The sequence below is a fragment of the Mustela erminea genome, chromosome 5 (assembly GCF_009829155.1).
Source record: "Mustela erminea isolate mMusErm1 chromosome 5, mMusErm1.Pri, whole genome shotgun sequence".
NCBI lineage: Eukaryota > Metazoa > Chordata > Mammalia > Carnivora > Mustelidae > Mustela > Mustela erminea.
In genome coordinates, this window is record NC_045618.1 from 18,792,461 (window position 1) to 18,803,475 (window position 11,015).

The 11,015-nt window shown below is 48.0% G+C and overlaps 1 long non-coding RNA gene across 1 annotated transcript; it reads left to right on the plus strand.

Moving 5' to 3' along the window:
• Positions 1-5,764: 5,764 nt before the first annotated feature.
• LOC116589894 lies at positions 5,765-8,425 on the plus strand. The gene is made up of 3 exons (XR_004285435.1): positions 5,765-6,195; positions 6,543-6,587; positions 8,173-8,425. It is a non-coding gene; the product is annotated as an uncharacterized LOC116589894 (long non-coding RNA).
• The last annotated feature ends 2,590 nt before the right edge of the window (positions 8,426-11,015 follow it).

Genomic DNA, 11,015 nt, shown 5'->3' on the forward strand with positions numbered 1-11,015 from the left:
ATCAATAATTGACAAGTTTCTAGTAAGACTGACAAAGAAAAAAAAGATACAAATTAATAATGTCAAGAACAAAATGGGAAATATCACTATGAAAGGGAAATAAACACTATTGACGTCAAAAGGATAATAATGGGATAGCATGAACAATTCCAAAGATATAAATTTGACAACTTAGAGAAGTAGACCAATTTCTTGAAAAGCAAAAATGACCACAACTTATCCATATATGAAATAGATCATTTGAATAGTCCTGTAACTATTAAGAAAAATAAATTCTTAATTTTAAAATATCCAAAAAAGGGATTTCTAGACTAAAATAGTTACAACACCAGAAGTCAAAGCCTTAAAGAATTAACACTATTTCTACACAATCTCTTCCAGAAAACAAAAGAAGAGGGAACACTTCTGAATTCATTTTCATAAAATGAAAGTAGTATGAAGATACTATTACTCTGATACCAACACCAGACAAAAACAGTATAAAAAAATAAAACTACAAAACTAAGGTCACTCATGAATACAGTTGCAAAACTTTAGCATATGGAATTCAGCAATTTAGGAAAAGAATTATACACCATGATCAAATGTATGTCCCAGATATGCAAGGCTGATTCAGTATTCAGCTATCAATCAATGTAGTTCACCATGTTGTAAACTAAAGAAGAAAAATCATATGATTATATCCATGGACTGAGAAGACACATTAGACAAAACACAATACCCACTCATAATTTGATTTAAAAAAAAAAAAAAAGAACCCTCTCAGCAAGCTAGGAATAAAATTCAGTTTATTATTTTTTTTTAGATTTATTTATTTATTTTAGAGAGAGAAAAAGAAAGAGAGAAAGAGAAAGAGAGCAAGCAGGGGGAGGAGCAGAAGGAGAGGAGGATAGAGTTTTAAGCAGACTCCTTGCTGAGTGGGAAGCCTGACACGGGGCTCGATCTCATGAACTTGAGATCATGACCTGAGCTGAAATCAGGAGTCAGAGGCTCAACCTACTGAGCCACCCAGGCACTCCCCTCCCTCAGTTTAATAAAAAGCATCTACAGAATACCTATAGCTGATACTATACTTAACTGAATACTGGGGACAAAGCAAAGATGTCCACTCTCCTCACTCTTAATGTAACACAACACTGGAACTTCTATCCACTGCAATAAGGCAAGAAAAGGAAATAGAAGGCATACAATTTATAATGAAAGAAATAAAAGTGTCCGCAATCTAAGAATATTAAATAAAAGTGACACAGCTTAATTGCACACAAAAAATAAAAATGTACTTATTTATAAATGACATAGAAAATCCCAAGGAATCTACAAAAAAACTTTTAGATCTAATAAGTGAGTTCAGAAAGGTTGCAGGATCCAAGATAATCATACAAAAATCAATTGTATTTCTATATACCAGCAGCATTAGCAACTAAAAATACAACACAATTTACAATTGCTCAGAAAACCGAAATCCTTATATGCAGATTTAACAAAGCATAAAGACTTACATACTGAAAACAATAAAACTCTGATGAAGAAACCAAAGATCTAAAAAATAAATAAATAAAATAAAAATGGAGAAACAGACGAGATTTATGGGTTGGAAAATTCAACATAGTAAAACATCAGCTCTCCCCCATTTTAAACACAGATTCAATACATTCTTATCAAAAAACCCCTACAAAGATTTTTTTTGTAGGTACTGACAAATTTATTCTAAAATGTATATGAAAAGCAAATGAACTTCTAAGAATAGCTAAGACAATTTTGAAAAGAAAAGAGTAAATTATGAAAAAGAAGAGTAACCAAGACTGTGCAATACTGGCAGAGAAATAGACAAATAGATGAACAGAACAGAACAGAGAACCCAGAAATAGACTCACACAAAAATGTCCAACTGATTTTTAACAAAGATGTGAAAGCGAATCAATGGAGGAAGGATAGCCTTTTCAACAAACGGCTCTGGAGCAGTTGAACATGTATAGGCAAAAAGTGAACTTGGACCCAAACTTCACACCTAATTCAAAACTAATCATGGACTTCATGTAAAATGTAAAACCCTAAATCTTTTAGGAAAAAAATAGGAGGAAATCTTCGGGGTTTAGGGTGAAGCCACGAGTTCCTAAGCTTGACAACAAAAGTATAATCTATAAAGGAAAAAACTGGTAAATGGGATTTTGTCAAAATTTAAAAATCTGCTCTATACTGTACGCTCCTAAGAGAAAGGACCAGCTAGAGACTGGGCAAAAATATCTGGAAACTACATATCTGACCAAGAATCGGCATCTAGAAGAGCGTACAAAGAACTCTCAAAACTTAACAGTAGAACAAAGCAAAACAAAAGCCAAATAGAAAATGATATGAAGAGACCTTGCACCAAAGATGCTCAACATCGTTAGGCGTCAGGAAAATGCAAAGAAAACTACACTGAGGTATCACTTCTTACCTGTTAGAATGACTGAAATAAACAATAGGAACAACACTGAATTTTAATAAATGAAACGTTAATAAGGAAATTGGATCGCCCTTCAACCATGAACGATTAAACAAACTGGCAGATCCGTCCTGGGGAGCAGTACTCAGCCATAAAAAAGAATGAAATACTGATACTTCCGACAGTGTGAATGTTCAGGGAAAGATGCTAAGTGGAAAAAAAAAAAAACAATCTCAAACGTGCTCCCATTTATATAGTAAAATTGTAGAAATAGAAGATCAGTGCATGATTGCCAGAGATTAAGGACGAGGGATGCAGAGAGTCGGGGTGAGGATGGGAGGGAAGTAGGTAGGGCTAAGAGAGGACGACAGGAAGGTCCCTTGTGGTTATGGAAATCTTCAGCATCTTGATCGTTGCTACCAGGGACAATATTCCGGTGGTGACATTGTGTTGAGTTTTGAAAGACACCACTGGGAAGAAACTGTGTGAGGTGTAGATGGGGTTTCTCTGTGGTGTTTCTACAACTGCATGTGAATCTAAAATTATCACAAAACAAAAACTTCAATAATAAAAACATTTTAAGGGAAATAGTTAAAATGTCTATTGTGAAGAGCCTAGCTAAACGGACTCTGGGTCATGTCTATGCTGCGAGGTAAGCATTAAATGAAGGAGCATCAGATCCGTTGGGTGAAAACAGCAAGGCATAAAAGAATATGTATACGGGATTCTTTTTTGGACAAAACAAATTAAAATTTAAGTATTTCGTAAATGCATAGAAAAGGTGTGGGCAGATGCATTGTAAAGCATTCACAGAGATTCCTTGCAGGGAAAAGCATGGGTTGGGAGACACGCTTTCACTTTTGACAACAAACTTATGTGAAACAAACAAGACTTCATTTTGTAGATTAAGACACTGACGTTTCACAGAGGTGAAAGCAGTGGCCAAGGTCACCGAGCTGGAAAGAGCTTCAGGGCTTGGCTCTGAACTCAGACCTTCTGACTCAAACCCAGAGAGGCTGAGGCAGGAAATCGGCAGGACGGTTCCTCCAGGCGCGCTGCTGTGCACTGGACTGTCCCCAGATAAGGAGGTCTCCGGAGAGGAAGAGCCTGGGACAAAGAAGATCTGCACGGATGTGGAGAACAGGAAATGGCGCCAGCTGGGGTTTTCCCAGCCTCCCGAGGCAGGCAGCACCGGGAACCCAGCAGAAGGGCAGGCGGGCCAGGAGCGTGGACCTCGGGAGCCGCCCAGCCGCTGTGTCAGGCTCTGTGCACAGTGCCGGGCAGCCGCAGTCCCCACTCTCCAGGATCTCAACCATCCAGGCAGGAGGCCCTCTGCATTCAGGTCACGGGGGTGGGATGAGATCCTGAAATCACAGCTGCTGGAGGCCCCGGGGAACCTCAGAGGAGAGGCCACGTTTGACTGGGTCCCTGAAAAGACATGAGCAAGAGTGAGCTGTGTAGAGAGGAAAAGAGGTGGCTTTCCAAGTGGGAAAGCATGAGCGTGGATCAAGGCATGCAGGGACAGGGTCCACCTGGGCTGAAACCAGAAGTGGGAGCATGCCGCCCGCAGCAGGCTTGGGGTCCCACGTTGACCTTCTCTTATTCTGCAGGTGGCTGGGAGCCATGGGAGGTTTGTGAGCAGGAGGGTCACAAGGTCATTGTGTGTTTCTGGAAGTGAGTCTGGCAGCTGGGTGGAGGGGAAGGGGTAGAGGCACCAGGAGGGCCTGTGCTGTAGCTGCTAAGGAGCCCTTGGGATGTGGTAGAGGCCAGGGAATCAGAAAGGCAGGAGTGGTTTTGAGAAATACATTTGAAATATATCTGGAAAACACTTTGCAGGCCGTATCAACAGGACTGGGTATGGGGAACCTGTGTTGATTTTTGGTTACCGAGCAGCCATGTCCCCCATCTCTGCTCACAGAGCCATGATTTCCTTTGTGACATCCTGGAGAGGTTCTCAGCCAAGGGCCCTCCTACAACCCAGGCTCCGCCATCTTTAAGTCATGTCCCAAGGATCTGACTCTTGAGAGGGAGGGAGCAGATGGGAATGGCCCCCTCCAAAGGGTCTTGATGATGGGTGGGCTGTGGCCGTGTTGGAGACAGGATGGAATCCCTTGGTTTTCAGTTCAAACCACTCTGAGAAGATTCTTTAGAAATTCTCCTGGGTCTTGTGGGCTTCTTTCTTCGTTCTTTCTATGTGGTCTGATTTCTCCTAGGTTTTTGAATCCTCTATTAATGCTGACTCATTCACTTGACACACATAACTCAAAAGTTTTAAAGAGTTGGGGCGCCTGGGTGGCTCAGTGGGTTAAAGCCTCTGCCTTCACCTCAGGTCTTGATCTCAGGGTCCTAGGATCGAGCCCCACATGAGGGTCTCTGCTCAGTGGGGAGCCCGCTTCTTCTTCTCTCTCTGCCTGCCTCTCTGCCTACTTGTGATCTCTGTCAAATAAATAAATAAAATCTTAAAAAAAATAAAATAAAAGTTCAAGAGTTCCCATGGCCCAGTCTCTCAGACTCTGTCTCTGATGGTGGTTTCAAGGGAATGTTGTATCCATTCCACTCTTGACTACAAATGAATGAACCTATTTAAATTTTTATGACAGCCAATTATCCCAGGTACCTGAGCACACCTGAGTGGTAATGCCTCACTCAACTTGTGGATCACACTGGTTGCCACTAGGACTTGGACTGAAAGTTGCTCTGGTGAGGAAGGGACAGGAAGAGCAACAATGTTGCCTTTGGAAGAGCTCCGGTGCTGGGGAGGGGATTTAAGGGGGTTGAGGTGTATTGAGTACCTTCCTTGTGCCTAGAATTGAGCTAAGTGAACTAAAGGTCTCCTATAGATGATCTCAAGTTCTCACAACTACCCTGAGGGAGACAGGTCACTATCTGATTTTACGGATAAGAAAGCCAAGGTTTAGAAAGTGTCGGTAAGAATCCAGCACGTCTGATATCGAACGATGTACTTTCTACCCCCAACACAGATTCCCCATGCAAAGGAGGATTCGAGAGGAGAAAAGGCCATCTCGGGTTTCCAATTCCTGCTGCCCAGCCCAAGCACAGACGTCTAAAGTCCATCTGGGACAACCGAGCTTTGCAGGAAAGAAAATGGTCGAGCTGAAGAAAGCCACTCCCAGATGCCTTCCTAAAGCGAGTTGTAATAAAAAGAAGGGGAGAAAGTGTGAGACAGCCAGGCCTCCTGACTGCCAGGGTTCTGTCAAACTGTTCCTGGCATCAAGAAATTCTGGCGGTACCATTTTGATCTCAGGAACAGGACATATCCTTTTTCAGAGTGTCTGACCTGCTCACAATGTCTGTTCTCTGAGTGCTGAACCTTTCCAGCCACCCTCCCACGAAGCTGTATCTAGACACACAACCCTGCCCCCGGCCCCCAGAGGGCTGGATCAGGCATGAACACTTAAATCAGGCTGTACCGATTGGTGCTTGGTGACAGACGCTGGAGAGAGGAAACTCAGAGGCTCTGCAAAGACCATCTTCCCTCCAACCGCAGGTGACACAGAAGACGGGTCTGTGGAAAGAAGCAGAGGCAAGAACAGAGGCAGCCTGTGACAGAGACAGACAGGAAATCGTTTCCTGCGTTCTTGGCATCTTCCAGGCTTGGTTCCTACCTCTCCAGAGGCCCAATTGTTTGATTTCACCTTTGATTCCAAGGAAGCACCCAATTTCCTGCTAATAAATTTCATGGACTTGTTTGAAGTTGACTTCTGTCACTTTTGACAGAAAGTGTCCTGACAGTCCCAGCTGAGGAGGATGTATCCTTTTGAAATGCTAGACTTCCACTCCTCCTGGATCCTCCCCAAGGATGTCAGAGGGGCTAGGGAGAGAGGGGACCAGCCCAGCTGGGGCTGAACTCTTCATTCTGACATTAGGTGAAGAGAAACAGTTAAACTCCAAGGACATTTATCACAATAATTAAGCCCTATCAAAATTAAGCAGGCATCACTCTCCCTATGATAACTGAACCTTTCAATGTCAACTCCAAGGACTCATACACAGCTTCTGGGTGTAATTCATCTGTCGAGACTGTTCTGTATTAACCTACTAATCTGTGTATGGCTAATGACTCAGGACTGCATGTTGACCTTGACTTTCCTCACAGGTTTTCATCATAGCTGCCTTTGCAAATAAAAAGCAGGGATAGCAGGTGAGTAGCTTGCCGTAATATTTTTTTCTCTTCACAACTGAAGTATACAAAGCATTCTGTTTTATCTTTTGCCTCAAAATTCCGCAATCCTTCCTTGGATCTTTCCCCCAACTCGGGGAACGCATAGTCCCTGGTGCCGGCTTTCCCAAGCCCTCCACTGGGACAGGGACACACATTGCTTTCTTTCTACTGTTGCTGGCTCCCCAAGACCCAGTCATTTGCAGCACCATATGCCCAACATGAGAACAGGCTCCCCCCAGGAACTCTGACTCCCCAGTATTGTCAGACTTTGCTGGGGAAGCCAGCGGTGGCAAAATAGAGTAGGGGGTGGGGAGGACGGGGGACGGACCAAGTTGGTCTGTGTCACCCTCTCTGGACCACTCCTTTGCAGAGGAGTGATCGAGGGGGCCATGCACTGCTGCCTGCAGCAAGGAGCCTTCCTCTTTCCCTGTTTGTTCCCCGGGGTGGCCACTGTACAGATGGTCCCCAGTAGCTGCATTTTCCAGGGTTGTAGATCAAGGTACCAGCACTGCTCGTGCTGCGACCAGAGGCCCAAGGACCACCCCGGGTTCCGTGTGTGTAACCTCAAAGCAAAGACTTCGCCTTTTATTGGAAGCCCCATGCAAATCACAAGCTTCCAAAGGCATTTATTAAGTCCCTGTTTCTTCTTTGTCTACTTCGATGCTAGACCAAAGAGCTTACATTTTTAAATTTCACGGACTGATTTATACCCTACCCATTTCCAAAACGGATGACAATAAAACCACAGGTACAGGATGGCCAGGAACACTGATTCAACAAAGGAGGGGAACAAAAGCAGAGAATTATGCCCAGCCTCAGCCTTTCAGGAAGGAAAAAATCTAAGATTTCATTCTCTGGGTGTCTTTAAACTTCCCCAAGATGTAAAGGCGACTTTCATTTATTTCTGGAAAGCTCCTCCATCTCCCATCAGAAAGGTGCCCTCCCCTTTGTGGCTTCGCTCTGAGGGCCCATTCCCACTTGGAGGGATTGTTCTGTTGTAGGCTGGCAGGCTGCAGCAGCCAAGGCCGAGGTGGGTTTGCTGCCCCTGTCACTTGTCACTTGGCAGTCTTCTGCGTGGCCGGCAGCCTCTGCCCTGTGGGCTGCAGCCCAGGAAACCTGGGTAGGATTGCACTTCTCAGCTGAGTCTCACGGCCTGGTTTGCTGTGCATTCACATCTCCCTAATGGAAATCAAGGTGAAAAAAGGAGAGGGAGCATCCCCCACACACACACACAATGGTGGTTCACTTTGCCCGGTACCATGGACCCCAAGATGAGCACAGCAATCTGTCTGCCCTCAGGGAGGCAGGCAGAGACCCAAATAGGGTCCGGAAGTGAAAGGGGAAGGGGAAGGCGGTGGAAAGCGCTGAGTGTGGGCTTTGCAATGAGCCCACCCACCATGTGCAGAGTTCCTGCAGGAGCCCGGAGCCCAGGGACATCCGGTGGACAGGGGCACTGTGCGGGCATCGCCCACTTGGGCAGAGAGGCGGGGGGGGGGGGGGGGGGGCGGGGACCTTGTGGCAACTCCACTCCCTTCTGTTGACTCTCCCGGAACCTTCAAAACAGGACACATGACTCTCTCTTGTGTCAGTCGGTCGAGACTAACGAGATCCAAGATCCCGGAGAGGCCTACCCAACACCACGGCTGCATCCTCTGGTTCCATGGCGGTTGCCTGAAGGCTGGTGAACGGAACACGGGCTTCAAACTTTTGTTCTGCCGCCTGCTTCCTGGCTTCAGTGTCTTCTGACCTCCTCAGGTCCCCTTTTTCTTTACTTACCGGATGGGGATAAACAATAGCAGCTACCCAGGATCTTGGGAAAATAAATTAAGTTAAATTAAAAATACATGAAATAAGTCCCGTATATGTGTGTACACACACACACACACACACACACACACACACGCGCGCGCGCGCGCGCGCGCGCGCGCGCGCGTTGAGCTCTGTATCCCCCTCCCTGCAGAGCCGGGAGGGCTCCCTGCCTGGGGCGTGACTCAGGTTCTTACAGGAGGACAGCTGCCCCGGGGCCCGCTTCTCTACTCGCTTCCCCACCCCACCCCTGCCTGGCAGCAGCTGAGGCCAACTGGGATGGGCCAAAGTTCCGGCAGCTGGCCCTGGACGGGAACTTGAAGGCCTGACCACGGGCAGGGTGCTCCCTGTGTGGGCCCCAGACCTGGAATGCCTGCCTGTGAAACCCTAGCCAGCTGACCTTTGGGGCTGGGTGTGAAGCGGAGCCTGCCTGGGCCTGGGAGGCCGGGCATGGAGGTGGCATGGCGGGATCCAGTGGGTGCCCTCGCTGCAGTGTGGCTGTGTACCCTTTACCCCAGCCTTTAAGCTGCCTTCCTCCCAGCCCTTTTTTCCTTCCCTGCAGTATCTTCGGCCCCAAGCATATCGCCATGCTCACGGCCAGAATAACCGTAGTGCCCCAGGACCAAGGACGTTTACTGAGCTCCCACGGCATGTCACACAGGCCTTCTCGTGCCTCATGCTCATGCTCTCCGGGACCCTCCTGCGCCACAGCCAGCACCTTCACGGGCTCCCCGGCTGGACCCCCTCCTCTTTCAGCTGTACCTAGCCCAACACAGCAGAGCCTGCCCAGGGCATCCAGGGCAGCCCAGGGCTGTCTCTGTTCTGCTTCGTCCTTACCACTCCCTGAAGGGCGACATAAGCACGTGCTTGTGTTTATGCAATGTCTAGAATATGAGGGCCCAGGGCGCAGGCTGGGCCCGACAGAGAGGGAGTGCTCAGAAAACAGGCATTAAATGAATGAATGGATGAAGACACAGGCTCAGAGAGGGTGAGTCATTTGTCCAATGCCACAGAGCGGGACAGTGGTGGAAGGCGGGCTTAAACTTCATTGTCTCTGAGTCCTGGAGACCCCAGGGTCTGAGCTGTCATCCCCCCTCTTCTCTGCTCTCCAGATGCCCCCTTCCCTTGTCCTTCACACCTCCAGAAGGAATGCCTTAGCTCTGCTATCGACGATACCCCCTCTCCCGCACCCCTACTCAGGTGGGCTGCGGGGTGCCACCGACCCAACTGGTGGCCTTTCCTAAGCAGACAAACCTGCCGAAGAAGAAAATGACCACGTCATCCCCAAGCAGGGAGGGTTTGAGCAGGAACACAAGAGAGCCTCCTCCCGCTGGCTCCTTCCAAAACCCAGGAACCCCGGGCGTTGGCAGCCTTTTGAAGACAGGCGAGACAGCTGTACCTGTCTTATGGACTTGGAATCTAGGTCATTCTGCTGCCTCCTTTCCTCCTCTGGAAGATGAACAGAGTTTCTCTCTGGGGTCTCGGAATGAGAGAGGGGACCCTGGGGCGGGAGGAAGAGATGTCTTAGCAGAACCCATACCCTGCTGCCGCTGTCAGGAACCTGTCATTTTGGAGCCAATCTAATTTCTGAGATGCAAATGGATTTAGCCTTTAAAAAAAAAGAAAGAAAGAAAGAAACTTGGAAAACGTACAAAGTGCACCTCACCCCCTTGTGCTGAGGCGTGTTTGGGGCTTCATTAATCATCTCAGACAACAGCGATTTAATCAGAGGGTGAGCCGGGCTGGAGAGCGCCCGCATCTCTCCCGGAGAGGGGAGCGGGGAGCAGCGGGCGCTGGCCGCGGGCCTGGCCTCCGGAGCCAGGCACTTGAGCTCGGCTCTGGTCTGAGTCACGCAGGAGATGAAATTACAGAGGTCCCTGCACATGATGAATCAGAAAGCAGGATCAAGCCAAATATTTGGACAAGCCTTGCCCCGCGTGGAGCAGGAGGGAGACTTTGCAGCCAGCCAGCAGCCTGCCCAGGGACGGTTTCTGACAAAGTGCTGCTGTGGGGCAGGAATTCGCTCTGATCCCTAAAAGCAACCCCACACACCCACCCTGTGGGATGGCCCTGAGGAAAGGGCGCAAGAGCATCCCAGGGCCTAGAGCGGTGATTCACCCTCACTCTTGGAAGAGGGGGTTCATCAGGGCGGCAGCGTGCCCGGGTTGAGGGGGGCGTGGGAGGGGGGAGGAGATGGTACACTTTGAGTCACCCCGTCCGCCTTCTTTCTCCAAGGACTCATCAGGATGGCAGGCAATGAACGTTTCTTGTGCCAGCCAGGAAGGGAGAGGCCACGTGGCCCTCCCACCACTCCTGCCCGCGCCCTGGTGGGGGCCACAGGCAGACAGCGGTGGCCGCAAATGGGGAAGGAAGTGAAGCCCTGTGTCCCAATGCTGCCCTTTGTAGTTTTTCAGGGCTTTTCGGAATGATAAAGCCAGAAATAATGATGCTGCCTTAGGTGTATAGGGCATCTTTTTTTCTTTTCGGTAACTTTTGAAAGAGCTCAGAATTGGGGAGGGGGGTGTATTTTAAGCTCCCTTCTCCTCTTTGCAGGGAAGCTTCCAGGAAGCCCACTCGGATTCCTACAAGCAAACAGCTCAT